The sequence below is a fragment of the Vigna unguiculata genome, chromosome 7 (genome assembly GCF_037176805.1).
Source record: "Vigna unguiculata cultivar grain cowpea cultivar isolate G323 ecotype 2 chromosome 7, ASM3717680v1, whole genome shotgun sequence".
NCBI lineage: Eukaryota > Viridiplantae > Streptophyta > Magnoliopsida > Fabales > Fabaceae > Vigna > Vigna unguiculata.
Window position 1 is genome coordinate 44,991,058 of NC_140798.1, and position 13,664 is coordinate 45,004,721.

Below are 13,664 nucleotides of genomic sequence, written 5' to 3' on the forward strand. Positions count from 1 at the left end.
ATAATTGTATAAATAACTTTTATTTCTGCAATATAAAAATTTAATGTGATTTTCATGAATAATTTTTTATTACCATTCAACATAATTGAAGTTTAAAAGATACAAGATCTATATTAAAATTTTATTACTATGATTATTATTTATTCTTTGTATCATTTTGATTAAATGATGTATTATAACTTTTATTAATGTATAAAAAAGAGATTCATTAAAATTTAAAAGATTGAAGCAAACAAATATTTAAAATATATTTTAATTTGAATATTTGTTTTCCTTTTATATTTTTTAAAAATTATTTTTAAATTTTATCAATTAGGTTTCATTAATATTTGCAAATTTAATAAATATTTTGGTTCTCATGAAACAATTATAATTTATTTTAAAGCATTTGATATCGAAACCATCCTTCTAATATTGAATATTTGATAATATTATGTTTCCTTTACCAATTTTTTTTATTATTTTATAAAAATTAATTAAAATTAATATTGAAGTAGTAAGAAAACGGGTATGGGTATGGGTACGAGATTATATCCGTTATCCGGTGGGGATGAGGATGAGACAAAAGTTTGATACCTGTTGGATTTGAGTACGAGGATGAAGATAATTTTTTTTTACAGAAATGGGTATAAGATAGCGAAACTTGTTCCCGTCCCGCCCTGTTGCCAATCCCTACTTATCACACAGACTAACTTAGATAACAAATTATAAACTAAAAATTATCAATATTTAAAATAGGTTTTATTGTAAATAAATAAATTATAATTAATTTGTAAATTAAATTCTAAATTAATCTCTTAACATTAATTACAAGATTTTGATTACTAGAATCATTAGTGTCTAAATTGATATCTATTTAATTAAAGAATAATTTAAAAATGAATTTATTTTGTAGACAAAACCTTCTTAGTTAACGTTAGAAACTAAATTAAAGTGTTATTCACATATCAATATAATTTTTTATTTATAATATAGATTATTTTTATATCAATAATTTTTATTTATAATTTAGAATCTAAATCAACATAATTTTTTATTTATAATATAGATTATTTTTATATCAATAATTTTTGTTTATAATTTAGTATCTAAATTAGTCATTAATTATTTTTTATATCTATAATTAGTTGATATTTAAATATTTTTTTGTAGTGTAATATTTTAGAAAAAAAATACATATAATAAGTTTTTAATCATCTTATAAATATTTTATTTTTATTATACTTTTTATATTATATTACCTTGTAAAGACAGATGTCATATAAAAAATAAATAGTTAAATAGAATATTTAATTTTAAAATTAAAAGAAGTTAAAGTAAAAATAGAGTAACATTTTTTATATTTTGAATACGTCAATTCATTTATTACGCTTATCTTTTTAAATTAATAATATCATAACAAAATGAAAATAAAATGTATTATTTGAAATAAATATATGGTATTTGAATAACTCAATTTTCAATTAAAAAATCAAATAAAAAATATTTTAAAAAATTAAATTTTTGTTTTATATTATTATTATTATTATATATATATATATATATTACCATCCAAAATCATTAATACTTACCAATTAAATTATTAATTATGGTTTAATATTTAAATTTAATTACCCTTTTAATTTATTTAATTAATGATATTAATTAATTTAAAATCAAACAATATTTATACCATTAAACAAACTCTTTAAATATATATATATATATATATATATATATATATATATATATATATATATATATATATATATATATATATATATATTCGTGCACAGCTATAAGTGTATTCACACTCATACGAAAGAATGCACCTTTCACACAACAGAAAGAGTATCATCACTTTTATAGGCGTCAAACTTCTAGTATATTCTCTCTTCTATTACATACATCTTTTTCACGCAAACAAATGTTTAAAACATTTTCTCCTTCAAAACACTTTTTCACACACTTGTAACTATTACACTTATTCATGATATTATATATAATAAAAATTGCAAAAGCAGGACAAAAGAAATACCGAGTATGAACAACATTGGGTTAAATATTTGGTCCACCGTACGGTGTTTCCTTCAATGTTCAAAATTATTTTTTCTTCTTATTACATTGTCTTTTACTTACTAAATATAGCGTATTATTGAATTTTTTAATGCCAAAAACGTGAAATGTTGTACTATCTATGTAATAACGATGAAGCTGTACCTATCATAGTCATGCGCTTTGCAAAAATAAGTTTGGTTACTACTTTACATATTAATTAAATTGTTATAATTATTTGTTTTACTTTCTCCTCGGTAAAAATATATTTTAGGCAACATCTCAGGTCAAAGATAAATAATAGATTGAATAAATAAATAAAAAAAATTTAAGATAAATTTTTTCTCATAATTCTGACACTATATTAAAATTTAACTTTAAATTAAACTCAACTTTCACATGTTCCATTCACTTCCACCAATTTAAGAAGACAAATCGGAATTCAAAATACAATTTTCCTTCTCCATGTGACCCTGGTCTGAATGGGCAATTATTTGTCTGATCCAATTGAATTTTCTTTATTATGAGATGTAATTTCCCTTATGTGACCATTGTGCCTTGAGGGACAAGTTCTAGGCCACTAAGGCATTATAAATGGCCATTATTGTACTCATTTTTCCATGTCTTACCTTTCCTCCATCAAAACAACGTTTGCAAATCCAAGCCAATCCATGGATTCCAAGGACAAAACCCAGGAAGAGCTTCACGTTCTTCTGGTCGCTTTTTCAGCCCAAGGTCACATCAACCCTCTGCTTAGGCTAGGCAAAAGCCTACTAAGCCGAGGCCTCCACGTCACCCTTGCCACCACCGAATTAGTTTACCACCGCATCTTCAAATCCTCCACCGCAGACGCCGCCACCGTCCCTACTTCCATCACCATCAACGGTATCCAAGTCATTTTTTTCGCCGATGGCTTTGGAAACGGTCAAAACAAGCGCACCGTCGACTCATACATGGATCTCATAGGAACATTCGGACCCGTTAACCTCTCCAACGTCATAGAAACCCACTTCCTTAACTCTTCCAAAAAACTCGCTTGCATCATCAACAACCCCTTTGTCCCATGGGTTGCAGATGTAGCTGCCAACTACAACATCCCCTGTGCATGTCTCTGGATCCAACCCTGCGCTCTCTACGCCATATACTACCGTTTCTACAACAACTTAAACCAATTCCCCACTCTCGAAAACCCTTCCATCAGTGTCAACTTACCCGGTCTTCCATTGCTAAAACCCCAAGATCTTCCTTCTTTTGTTCTCCCGTCAAACCCTTTTGGAAGCATGCCCAAGGTACTTGCCGAGATGCTCCGGCACATGAAAAAGCTGAAGTGGGTACTCGCAAACTCCTTCTACGAGTTGGAGAAAGATGTGATAGATTCCATGGCTGAGTTATGCCCCATCACAACGGTTGGTCCACTGGTTCCCCCCTCCTTACTTGACGAAGATGAAAACGAAGATGTGGGAATCGAAATGTGGAAACCACAGGACTCGTGCATGGAGTGGCTCGACCACCAACCTCCTTCTTCGGTTATATACGTCTCGTTTGGGAGCCTCATCGCGTTCACCGCTCAGCAACTGGAGAGCATAGCGAAGGCTTTAAAGAACAGTAACAAACATTTTCTTTGGGTGATCAAGAACAAAGAAGGAGAAGAAGCGGTTCCGCTGCCAGAAGGGTTTGTCGAAGAGAGCAAAGAACAGGGCATGGTGGTGCCATGGTGCCCGCAAACCAAGGTGCTCAGTCACCCTGCGATAGCGTGTTTCTTAACGCACTGTGGTTGGAATTCCATGTTGGAAGCCATAACCACGGGCACGCCCATGATTGCTTGGCCTCAGTGGACCGACCAACCCACAAACGCCAAACTGATTTCTGATGTGTTTCATTTGGGGGTTCGGCTCACGCCGGGGAGTGATGGGTTTGTGGCGACGGAGGAAGTGGAACGGGCTATTGAACAGGTTTTTACGGCAGAGGAGTTCAAGAGAAATGCTTCGGAGCTGAAACGGGCCGCGAGAGAAGCGGTGGCTCAGGGTGGCTCGTCGGACCGAAATATCCAATCCTTTGTGGATGAAATTTTTGGTAGAAAATTAGACACTTAGTTGGGGATGACAGGCTAACTTGGGCTTAGTGTCATCAGTGGAAAAAATATATTTTGATACCATCATCTCGGGATAGGGATGTAAACCCGGGTAGCTCAGGTTAGTGGCTCCTTCATATTTTACTTGTTCAATAAATATCTTTGTCGTATCGTATTTATTTATGTGGGTATATATTTATTTTTTTCATAGATATTTACGAGTATTTGTGAAAATTATTTTAAAAATAAATATTTAATCATAAATTCAAATAAAATAAAATATATCATTATCATAAATTTTAAATAAAGTTCAAATAAATTTAAATTGATAAAAGTTCAAATAATTGTAGAAGTAAATATAAAATGACGTTTAACCCAATGAAAATTCTTTAATTAGTGTTTTGATCAACAAACTCGTTTCCTCCAATTGATTTCTAAAAAATAAACAAAATAAACAAATAATAAATCTCAATTGCCACGTGACAAGTATATTTAATCATTTGACAACAAACATATCATAAACGTCATTGTCTATATAAAGTTTGATGTATATGCCCGATTTCAAATAAAGGAAAGAGAAGAATATCAAGGGGACGAGTTTAGCGGTTACGGGTATCCACGGGTACGGATATTATAATACTCGTACCCGTCCCGTTAACATAATATCCGTACCCGCAGGTAACGGGTATCTATTTTTAATATTTGTTTTCTACCCGTTGTGAGTTTTATCCGCGGATACCCGCGGATAAAGATTCTTTTGACATCCCTACTTTCATCTCATCAATTCTATTTTTTTAATGTAATAATATTAATAATTTAATTAAAAGATAATAAAATGTAATTTGAAATATTAATTAGTATGATTAATTGTGAAAGGGTTCTTTATTTCTAATTAATTTTGTTTTATCTCATTTACTATCCATTAATGTTATAATATTATTTCGAAATAACTTTCTATCACGAATGTTAATTTTAACATATTATTTTTCTATTACTTACTCATTTTCTTGTCTTTTAAACCGGTTGATTTTATTTTAAAGTTTAATCAGATATTTAGTTTCTTAATCTATTAGTTAAATTTATTTTTGGTTTTTTAATTAATTTTTAATTTAATTAGTCTTTAATCTTTAAAAAAATTTGTATTTAGTCCTTTAATTATTTATAAATATTTAATTTTAAAAAAAAAATTAATTTCATATCTCTATTTCAAATTTCAATTTACATGATTTTATCTTTTTTTTTTTATTTAAAATCAAATTACTAATTAAGTTTCACTACAACTTATATATACATTTAATTTTTTTTATGATTTATACATCAAATTATTTCATCTAATTACTCAACTTATTTTATTTTTTAATCACTGTATACTCAATTTTTTTTTCTTTTACATTTAGATAGAGTGATTTAATGTATAATTTCTAATTTTGTTAATATTTATATAAAAGTTGTAATTAAACTTAATTATTGATTTGATCTCAAACTAAATTTGAAGATATTAAAGAATAAATAGATTAAATTGAATCAAAATTTTAAATAGAAAGACTAAATTGATTTTTTTCTAAAAATTAAATCCTTTTGAAATATTGGAGGATCAAATTGAATACTTTTAAAAAATTAAACAACTAAATTAAACCCAAAAATAAATAAATAAACCAAACCAACCAAATAGAAAAATAAATCACTAATTAAATCTATTATATATTATTATGCTTCTAAAAGTGTTCTTACGATAGTGAAATACATCGAGTTAGTTTCTTTAATATATATATATATATATATATATATATATATATATATATATATATATATATATATATATATATATATATATAAAAGGAAGAAGCTTGACGCTTGATGATTTTAAATGTTTATTTACTTTTTTTTAAATGTTTATTAATTAAAGATGTTTTACAAAATTAATAACCACTTCAATGAATTTTACAAAAAGGCATAATAATTATTTTAAAGAAAATGACAAAAAAAAATGAAGACCAATGGATTTTTGCACAGGGTTACTTCAATGAGTTTTACAAAAAGGCATAATAATTATTTTAAAGAAAATGACAAAAAAGAATGAAGACCAATGGATGTTTTTACACGGTTACGCACAGTTCTAAATGCCAATAAAAAAATATAGTTTTATCAAATGTTAAATAAATTATTTTTAGATTAAATGTGTTTTTAGTAATAAAATTTAATATGAAATTGAAATTTGTCTTTGTTTAAAACTTTGATATATTTTTATTTTCAAACTTTATGATTAAATGAATATGGTCTTTTTAAATCCAATTACGTCAATTTTTTTAATATGTCAAACGCGTTTTCTAATTAATATTGAAAAGAGAACATGTCAAATATTATAAATAACTCAAATGCTATTATGAAACATATTTCAGATATAAACAAATTCAAATTTAAGATCAAAATTTAGGAAATAAAAACATATTTAACCTTCTTTTTATTATCCAAACATTATTTTAATGCGAACAAATATGTTGAGAATATCATATTAACATAATATCTCAAAGAATATGTCATGAAGTTTTGTGATTTCATCGTCATTATCATGACTATATAAGTTTATAGTCTCTTAATATTTAGTAAAAGTTTGAATTAGTTTCTCTTTCAATAAAAATTGAAATTAGTCTCAATTTTAGAAATACACGTATTTAATCATTCTAACAAAATTTTGTTAAATTTGTTTGATATTTGAAACAACTCAAATGATTATTATGAGATGCGTTTAACAAAATTCGATTAAAAAAATTAAATTCACGCATTTATAAAATTTAGAGACTAAAATTATCAAAGTTTTGAAAAGAATTGGGTTAAAAGGACTATATTAATTTATTTTTAAAGTTTAGAGACCAAAATTTATTAAAATTTCGACCAATGACGAATTTTAATTTTTGACCAAAGTTCAGGGACTAAAAACATACTTAACCCTTAAATTTTTTTACAAAAAGTTTATTTTTATTAGATAAAAAGTTATAGTAATTATTCAGGCGCAATAATTTTCTTTAATCAAATAATTTTTGTTGAAAATATTATTTCTTAAGTAAATGGAATATACAGAATAATCAACCAAATATTATAAAATTTTGATATGTCAGAATTTCGGTCTATATTGGCACTATAATATGAGATTGGGGATAAATTAGAATTATAGATTGATAAAAAGGTAAGGATATAAGCTCGTGTAAGTAGGAAATAGAAAATATATATTCTAGTTTTATTATCAACTATAAATTCGAATTTAAGCGAAATTCAAAAATGTTTTTTATCTTAAAATTTTCGTGTCTTTCATAAATGATAAGGATAAAAAAAATACATCAAAAGAAAATGTCATTTTGGAGTTTTATTGACAATTTGTTTGCATTGGAGGAGATATAGTATTTTATGAATCTTTATGGAAAGAATTACAAAAGAAAGAAAAAAATCAACAAAGATGTGAATTAGAAAAAATTGGTCGACAAAAACTTAATCTTAATATACCCCAGAACAATATATTTTTGTTACTTTGAGATATATTGACAACTGCAGATCATTTGATTGGCATGAAATTTGGAATGACTCTGATACTAATTTTTAAGATCGAACACTTGTCACTAGGTCAAAAGTTATAGTAACTAGTCATGACACAACTCTTTTTACTTAAGATTATAACACAAACTCAAACGTCATGATTGATTCGTTTGTGATTCAGTCCACTTAACCTCCGCTAAAGAATAGTTGATGTCGGTTTCAACACTAAAAAACACGAGAGATCATAAACTGAAATCCTAAAATTGTGTTACTATTATACTTTTGGAAAGAGTTACATGAAGAATTTGAGAAGTTTATTCAAAATTATTAATAATTTGATTGATATAATTGATAAAAAATTAATTAATTTTTGTTATGATTAAAAGAAAGTATAAAATAAAATTTTATTATTATTATTTTAAAATAATATTTTTTTGTGCTATTTTTTTAATTTAATATTTATTATATATTCTTTAAAATATGAAATCGATTCCATCGTCATGTCTCATTGCTTTCGCAGCTGCCATGCATAGCAAAAGGCAAAAGCTTCCAATCCCGTGAGAAGCATGAAAAATATTACCGTTTGACACTTGAAATTACAATTAGGGTAATATCGTAAAAACACATTCAATTTACATTACTTACCTCCAAATCTCCTTCTTTCGTTAAAGATTATCTACTCATAATCCTGCAAATCTTCATTTTCAATTAACAATTTTATTCTTTCAAATTCACTCCATTCATTTTCACCTACTCCAGACAACCTGAATCTAAAAGATTACACTTTATGACTTGATGGATTTTAGTCATCAAGTTTCATAATTTACTTTAAAATTCTACAATTTTCATCATCTTTTTATGAGTAACCTTTTTTATATCATTTTTGAGTTTTTATTGAATCATTTTATATTTATTAATATAAAAAAATTATCATATTTTCATTTTTATTATAAAAAATTATCTGTACTCATCTTCTTTTGAATATTAATTAATTAATCATTTAAAAAAGAAATTGATAATAAATAAAATATTATTTTCTTATGTATTTAACATTGGAATGGTGTATATGTATTTTTTTAATTTCAAAAATAAAAAATTATAATTATTTAAATATTAAATTAAGACATTAAATAATAATTAAATAAAGTTTAAATGATTATAAAACTGATTAAATGTATATTTTAAAAAATTACAAAATTAAGAATAAAGATGAGTAGTTCTTTTATTTTTTTTCCCAACACATATAAAGATGATTATTAGGAGGAGAAAGTAGTTTTTTTTTCAACCATCTTAGGTCGAATCAAGAAGCCTGTTGGTATTATAATCAGAAAAATGCATAATTCTTTTTAAGACGTCTGTACTGGAATTTAATAATATGTTCTGTGACGTTTTCTTTATAAAATTGATAGAAGAAATGTTCACTATGCCAAACTTGTATAAACCGAGGAATGTATACAGTATTATCTATGATGACAAGTAAGAAAAATTCTCTCACACGCATTATATTCTTATTTTGTTTTTAATTATATTTTAAAACTAAATTTTCTTATAAACGTATATGAAAAAAGTGTTCATTTAATAAATTATTGAAATTAAATAATTTTTTTACCGATAAATTTTGATAATTTTTTTTTATAATTTGAGATGTTATTTTTTAAATAATTTTTAAATATAAAAAATAAAAAAATAATTATTTAAAAAATATCATCTTATATTATAAATAAAGTTATTAAATTAGTTATAAAAAAAACATTTTTCTTTATTATTATTGAAATATTATACGTGATTACTGTGTAATCATATATGTTATTGTTTTTTAAAATCTCTATTCCAGGACACGACGCCAAAATTTAAAATAGAAATTAACGTTAGATAGCGTGTTTACCTAATTTTTTTTTGTCTTTTATATTTTTTCTTGTGACACACATTGGTGTGAAATCTTAAATACACCTCCCACTTCACATCCAAAAAAATCACTTTGTCTCACCAACTTCCAGTTATGGTCCAGTTAAAGTTTTTTTTTATTTTCTAATAGAAAATCATATACATATATATATTTTTTTCTCTTATAAAAGAGTTTATTGGAAAATTTGTCACATACGCATTTAGTAGCTTTCGCATTGTGTAGTTGGATTTGAACGAAATTAGGTTATGTGGACCAAAATAATGCCGACGGCGTTTGTGAGAGTATCGACGTCAATGTTTGGAGTAAAATGATGGCGATTTGAATAGTCGTTTGGAGGTGTGAATAGTAATGTCAAAATACAAATTCTTAGTAAATGTTAGTGTTGTTGACTATTGTTAGTCCTTGGGAAGCAAAAGGAATAACACATTGCACTCTTACAACTAGCAATTTACTAGATAGAGGAAAATTTTCAACCCTTTTCTCAAAAATCGAAGTCGGAATGAGAATCTTCAATGCCTCCAAATGTTTTTTCTGTCGTAGGCGTCATAGTAATGGAATCTATGGAAATAAATCCTCAATCTTACTTCAGATTTTGGATTCACATAAGGAATCAATCAGGCTTCGAAAAAAAAAAAAAAAGATTATGGATTGATGAAAGGAATTATGGATTCACAAAAGAGTTGTGTTCAAAAAATACTGTGATTTCAAATTAAGCAAAGTTAAGGAGTTGAGATTCAATCAAGTGCATTAAAAAGTTGGATAGGAAGTTTCTATCAGGAATTGAATAACATGCTTAACCAATAAAAATGAAAACAATTTATTACATAAATGAATCCTCTCAACTATATTTACATATTAATAAATGAATCCTATCAACTATATTAAATGCTTACATTTATTTTATAAAATTTAACTTTTCCTAACTCCATGTACAACGTTTCTTCCTTAAAAATAACGTAAAATTATTGTGCTGTGACGCCTTTCCTTAAAAACAACATCAAATTATTGTGCAGAATTATTGTGTTGTGGCGTCTGTGTGTACGTATTTTTTTAATATACATGTGATATTATAATAGTAGTGGATGATAATGTAATGTTATTAAGTTAATATATAAAATAAAATTATATTTATTAAAAGTAAAGCGAAATATATCAGAAAATGTGAGAGAATAATTGTTGATAAATAGAGAAAAAGAGAAGAACAGAAATAGACGATTTTATAAAAAAATTTGTAAAAGTAACGGTCAATTCTAAAAAATTTAATAAATAATTATATTTTAAAGGATAAAATTGGTATTTTAAAATGTGGACACAAAAGAAGAAATCCTCTTTATATATTGTTATATAAATTGTGACAACTTAAATAACTAAAACAATAAATAAAATAAAAGTAATGAATTTATATTTTTAGATTTTTTAAAATAATTTATTTTAAAATATTATAATTTTGGAATACAATTTTTATTAATATTTTACAATAACTTTTATTTAAGTTTAAAATTTATTTTAATTCTAATTTATATTTTAATTTTTTTCATAAAAAATATTTTTAAAAATTTATCTTACAAAAATAGTTTCTAAATATATTAATATTCAATAAAAATCATATTATAACATAAATCAAATTATTGTATCCTTCTCCCCATTTCTCTTCGCTTTCCTTTAATTCTTACAACTCAACTTTCTAGTCTTTTTCTCTTCCTCTTATTTTCTTTTTTTCTAACTCGTTTTTTATTTATATATGATAGGAAGATACCAAAAGGTTATTGTTATTGAAAAATGGCAAGTGCACCACCGGCCACAACGTAGTAAGTAATAAGTATTTTATCATTCTTTTCTAAAGGATTTGTGTAACACAATGGAAACTCTATTTTGTATTTTTATCAAACAATTGTTGTGAAATAAGTATTTTATCATTCTTTCGTAAAGGATTTGTGTAAAACAATGGAAATTCCTTTTGTATTTTTATCAAACAATTGGTGTGTAACAAGAATTTAACATAGTGTATTTACAATTTGTCAAGATTAGAGTTCAACTACTTCATTTTCACGCATTCTAAATAATCTCAATTCCATATTCATGTTAAAATCAATCAATAATACTCCAATCCTATTCCTATATCCTTTGAGCCTATGATCACTCATCAAGTTTCAATCCCTTGAATCCTCAACAAGTAAAATCATGCATTAGTTTTAAGAGTCTAAGATTACTAATGAACCAAGTTTTATTCCTAGATACAAGCATCCATTAGGTATTTAATTTCAAGTATAGATTCTAAAGATATTTCTCAACACCTCATCTTCGACCAACGACCAGATTGCTCGCCCAACGAGTAAATGTTCGCCTAGCGACTCCTTAGTCAAAAAGCCCCTGACTTAGAATTCGCCCAATGAGTGAATGCTCGTCCACTGACTCCCAAGTCAGTGAGGCTCTAATTCGCCCAGTGAGTAGATGCTCGCCCAGAGTCTGCGTATTTCTGCAAAATATGATTATGCATAATTGTTCATTTCCAAAGCATACTAATTACAATTTCACAACATTTATGAACTCAATTTATCACATTTACAGTACTAATCTTACAATATTTCATAATCTCATCATACAACCCAAATCATGTAAATTTGATGATTTAACCTCCAATTCAACAGGTAAAACTCATCACACAACTCAATCATGCTAGCAAATCACAGTACAACAGTGCAATTAGAAATTCAAACATGTATACAAACTTAAAAAAAAAATAGTGCAATTAACTTCCCTTACGTGTTATCATGCTCAAATATATATGTAAACGTCAAACATCTATAACTCTATATGATGCTCCATCTACACAAAGAAACATCACAAGAATGATCAGAACATATCACTGATCAACAAAGACTCATACAGAGACTCATATTGATGATTAAAAAGACGCATGCAAGCGAAAGATGACTCACATGCAACAAAAATAGAAATATACTAAAAAAAAGGTTGAAACTCAACTTATGCAATTGGAGAATCTGATAGGTCCAAATTGAAGAGTTCGTCGCGATGATCACTTCTATTTTCTCAATTATTCAATCATATGACCAGATAAAAGTCCAATAACTTTAAAAAAGTAATTTTTAGAGACATAAAATATTTTAAAATAACAAAACTCTTTTATAACATATTTATTTATACTAAAACGTTTTAATATTAAAATAATCGAATCTCAATACTTTTAAATCACTGTGACTTTTAAAAATACTATTTTCTAATATTTTACAAATAATATATATGTGTTCTTGCTCTATTTATCTTCAGTTTCGACTTTTTTCTGTTATTGTTTTCCTTTCTATTTTCACTTTCATAGACAAATTAAGCACCACACTATTCTTGATCTGGTCCCTGAGCACAATAGGGTTCAGCAAGGAAAAGTATTTTGTAGTTATCTGTAAATTGTACATGATAAGATTATGTTTGGTGTGTTTCACAGCCACATTTCCGTGATCCATAACATTATTTCATATTTTAAAAAATATTTTATGTCCATGTATTTCTCTTGATAATTCATGCTGTTAAATATATATATATATATATATATATATATATATATATATATATATATATATATATATATATATATATATATAATATTATGTTCTTTATTTCTTAATGAAATCATTCCTACATAATATTATTGTAAATAAATATATATTTTTGAGATTTTCTAGCAATACAAATTTTTATATATATATATATATATATATATATATATATATATATATATTATAATTTCCATCATTCATAAAGTAAACTTCTACGACCCAAAACATTTTTAAAACTTATTATTCATAATTTTAATGATATATTCATATTTTAAAGCATAATGACAAATAAATACTACAAACAACATACGCGTGAAATATTTCTTTCAAATTGTTAATAGCAGTAGCAAGGATCACCAAGTAAGGAAGATGTTGACTATGATACAAAAAAAAAATAGATAAAATCTTATTATTTTACTAATTTCATCTGATGTATTACATACAAAAAAGTTATATTAAAATTTATTATTTTATTAATTTCATCTAAATAAGAATGTTCATTCGAACAATGAATGTTCATTCGAAATCATGAGATTTACTTTTGACACGTAAT

The 13,664-nt window shown here is 25.8% G+C and overlaps 1 pseudogene across 1 annotated transcript; it reads left to right on the forward strand.

Moving 5' to 3' along the window:
* Positions 1-2,499: 2,499 nt before the first annotated feature.
* LOC114189844 (UDP-glycosyltransferase 84B2 pseudogene) lies at positions 2,500-4,284 on the forward strand (annotated as a pseudogene). The gene has a single exon (XR_014996833.1). The product of XR_014996833.1 is annotated as a UDP-glycosyltransferase 84B2 pseudogene (transcript).
* The last annotated feature ends 9,380 nt before the right edge of the window (positions 4,285-13,664 follow it).